The sequence below is a fragment of the Sander vitreus genome, chromosome 12 (assembly GCF_031162955.1).
Source record: "Sander vitreus isolate 19-12246 chromosome 12, sanVit1, whole genome shotgun sequence".
Lineage (NCBI taxonomy): Eukaryota > Metazoa > Chordata > Actinopteri > Perciformes > Percidae > Sander > Sander vitreus.
Window position 1 is genome coordinate 9,789,587 of NC_135866.1, and position 4,279 is coordinate 9,793,865.

Genomic DNA, 4,279 nt, shown 5'->3' on the forward strand with positions numbered 1-4,279 from the left:
TAGTGTTACTTAAGTATTAAGTGCAAACAGCACATTGAGATTAGGTAAGAAAAGATGCTGTTTAACATTGTGTGATCCTGTGGGTTCCCTCTGGTGCAATGTCCCTGCTATGACAGTATGTATAGTTGTTGTTTTCCCTTGTCCAGCTTCCATGAGCATACACCAACCCACTCAACAATTCCCTCAGCTTCCAAACACTGACCAGCTCCATGTTATATGTTAGATGTATTATGGGACAACCTGAGAATGAAGAATTTGTATGTCAGGCCAACGTGACATCATGACTTCGCATAAACATACACGCCACTTTCCTAAAGTCAAGTGGCATGTTATCTGTACGCATTTTGAGCTATCCGCATGTATATCTACGTTGTATACAGCGTAAACATACACACCACTTTCTAAAGCCACGTGGCGTGTTATCGCGAGACTACGGTTGGTTTTAACATCAAAACCGTAAAAGAAAAGAAAAACCGTTGGGATTAGGAAAAGAGGAACTGGGTTGGGTTTAGAAAAAAGAAGAACTGGGTTGGGTTTAGGAAAAGAAAAATATGGTAAGGAAACAACACACGCGGGACGCACGGGGCATCAATTCACACGCAAACGCAAGGTAATGTAAGTCAATGGAGGACAAACAGTGTTGATAAACACGCTGAAAAGCGAGTGAGCATTTTCATAACACGCCAATAACGCCATACAAATTGACGTGTCATACATACGCCACTTCATGAGAACAGTCTGGTCAGGCAGTATAAAAGCAAAGGTAGAAAGAATTTTAAGCGTGAAAACTCTTACTGTAAAATCAATTTATGTACTATAAATAAATAGTATATATATGTTAGTATGTCTGTACTGAGAAATACATTAAATTATGTCATTATTTGTAGTTCTACCCTTACAGCCAAGCTGGCAATGCCACATCTTTGAAAGCTGCAAATAACAGAAAACAGTTGTAATTCTGGTCTAACAGAGGAAACTGCAGATTGTAAGCAGAGAAAAGATGAAAATCACTCTGTTGTTCTTGGTGTGTGCCATAGACAAAACTAAAAGTTGAATATAGCGCCTGTTTGGAGCACCAAACAGCTAAAAAAAAGGGAGAAAAAGAAGAAACAAGTGATTTCAGTCCACTTCTGACATGCTACAGCTGACTTGAAAACGCTGACATCTAGTGTCACAATAATGAAACTTATTTTTATAGAGTTGCAGTCCATTCTGGCAGTTATCCTTCTCCTCTGCTGGAACTGCAATGTTCTGCATTATTTGAGGTTAATAGACTCAGACTCCGGAAAAAGAATATATACATTAATAACAAGCAGAGTAGGCTACTGCATTGGTCTATTCATTGGCCTCCCAAAATCAGCTGTACCTTACTACAGTTAATTCAAAATGCGGCTGCACATGTTCTTACCGGAACTAAAACCTAGGAGTACATTACACCTGTTCTTAGATCTCTGCATTGGGTCCCCGTCAAAACTAGAATTGATTATAAAACTCTGCTATTTACTGTAGTATACAAAGCTCTAAATGGCCTTGCACCTCAGTATATAAAATATGCCAATTAGATACAAGCCAGCAAGAACCTTCAGGTCCACAGGCAGAGGTCTTTTACCATCCCTCGTACTAACTCTAAAGCAGGAGAGGCTGCCTTCTTTATTTATGCCCCAAATAGATGGAACGCCCTGTCTGAGGACCTGAGAGGCCTCCACACTCTAAAACCAGGTTAAAAAATGTCTCTTCAAAACAGTCTATGGCTAACTTTTTAGCTCTATGTGTGTGTGTGTGTGTGTGTGTGTGTGTGTGTGTGTGTGTGTGTATGAGTTAATGTCATTTTAATGTAAAGCACATTGTGTTGCATTTTATTATGTATTAAATGTGCTATACAGTAAATAAAGTTGACTTGACATTAGCAAGTGATTGGCAGCATGGATGTTTAAGTAAAAATGGTAACAGGGGTTTTATGGATAACACCTTCGGTTCCAACATGTGCTCAAGCTCTCTACCTGGCTTTGCTTCTGCTAGATCAGTAAAGCCTTTATTAGACCCTTGCACAGTCAGCTGAATTTAAACTGTGGTAGGCTAATTTAACTGTATTTGTACTATATGATTTTTTTTTTAATGTTAAGTCATGGAAGTCCATTCTCATCAATGTAATGAAAAAAGATCCTGTACGTCATTTTAATGAGAAACCTCAAAAGAATCAGTTAGTATCTCAAAAATAATGAATGAGTTATTGTGAGATAGTCTACTTAGTCATTATTTTGAGAAAGTCTCTCATAATAATGATTTACAGAACTTTTTTCCCATCACATTGGCGGAAATGGACTTCCACACAGGTAACATTAGCTACTTCTAGTTCTATTACTAGCTAGCTTATTAACCAGACTTGGTTATAATGGACTAAGCAGCAGCACAGCTAACAACAGTTGTAGCTACTAAACTAGTTTATGGCTACACAACACAAATATTAATAAACACAGGTAACGTTAGCATCCCCGGTATACGTAGCTTATTCTACTCTGTGTATCTATTCAGAGAAACAGTTCAAATTGAATTCAGTCGAACTTAGTCGGAAACCGTTACTGAAGCGTGGTAGCTAACTAACGCTAGCTAGCTAATTAACTAACGTTACCAGGTTATAATCTAAAATATGGTTACATTAGCTAGTTATCTAGCTAAGGTTAGCTCATTTAAAATGGGCTCAACCTAGTCTTCCACACTTGCCTGGCTAGTTAACGTTACTTTATTATCGGAATGCACATTGTTTAAACTACAATAATAATAAATGATGAGTAATTGTACGTTAACGTTACTTTATAATTAACGGTAGGTCTTTTTAACACAGGTAACGTTAGTGTAATGGCTTTTCAGCCTGCAGAGCAAGTACAACACCCCACCCAATTTGAAATAACTTTATGAAATTGCCAAAAAGTGCAACCTGGAGTTTGACCATAGACTGAGTTTGACACACACAAGATTATGTTAATATAGGCTACTAGCCACTTGAGCATGTTTGGGAAATTTAGCATTTCATCAGAGACATTATTTAAAACGTGGAGACTGTGATTGAATTGAATTTCTTCCTCCAGAATCCAGATTGAGACCACATAAAAAGATAGGTCTGGCAATGCAAGACTAGAGATGGAGAAAATGAAAAGGCCACATGGAGGCAGTAGGGGACACAGATTGGAAATAAGGTGACCCCCCCCATCTCTCTCTCTCTCTCTCTCTCTCTCTCTCTCTCTCTCTCTCACTCTCACTCTCACTCTCACTCACACACACACACACACACACACACACACACTAGAACAAACAATCTTACTATCTCTCATTCTTGTTATTCTGATATTGCAATCAATGGTCTATAATAAAGACTATATACAGTAGATTAAATAATGTATATTAAGAAGCAAACAATAACATAAGAAAAATATTTGCTTTATGCTGTTTCTTTAAAAAATAAATAAATAGATAAAAATAAACACAGCAAACTATTTTGTTGTGGCCTTATGTATCTATTACTTGCTTGCCATTCCATATTTCTATCCATATGTCTTTTTAAAATGTAGCTTTACTGGTTTTTTTTTTTCCAAGTAAGTAGCATTGGACCCAACTGCAGAAAAGAAGACAAAAAGCTGCTGATTCTTTGGTCTCACCTACCCACGCCTGCTGCTGCTGTCTGACTGACCTGTTGGAAGAGGCAAAACACATCATTGCCCCCCCCCCCCTTCTCTGGCCAAGCCATTAGCCATGAATAATGGTGCTGCTACCATCACAGCCAATTGTCTGGATGAAAAGCAGGCTCTGCTTCACTTACAGTTGTGTGTTAGATTGTGACCGAACAGCAGGTTAAGGATCATAGTTTCTGATCAGCTCTGTGGTTCAGGTCAGAGCAGGTAAGCAGATGACATTTCCCTTAACAGGAAATGTAGGTTAGAGCAGAGCTGCGTGTTGGTGATTGATTACAGCAGTGAGAATTCCAGGTCTTCTGAAAGGGACATTTTAATTCATATATAAACTGATTGCCCGGTACTGAAAGTACATTTTATATACTGTAGTTACTCCAGATTTTGCTTGAATGTCTCATAGTAGGTTATACAAGCAATAACCGTTTAGTGCATACAAATGATATTCATATTCATATCATACTGTTTTGTACTATATTTGACTTTACTCTGTGAAATGATTGGTTTCCTTATAGGGCAACTGGTGGATTTGTGGAGCGAGAGAAAGAAAGAGAGAGAGAGGGAAGGAGAGAGAGAGAGAGAGGAAGAGAAGAGAG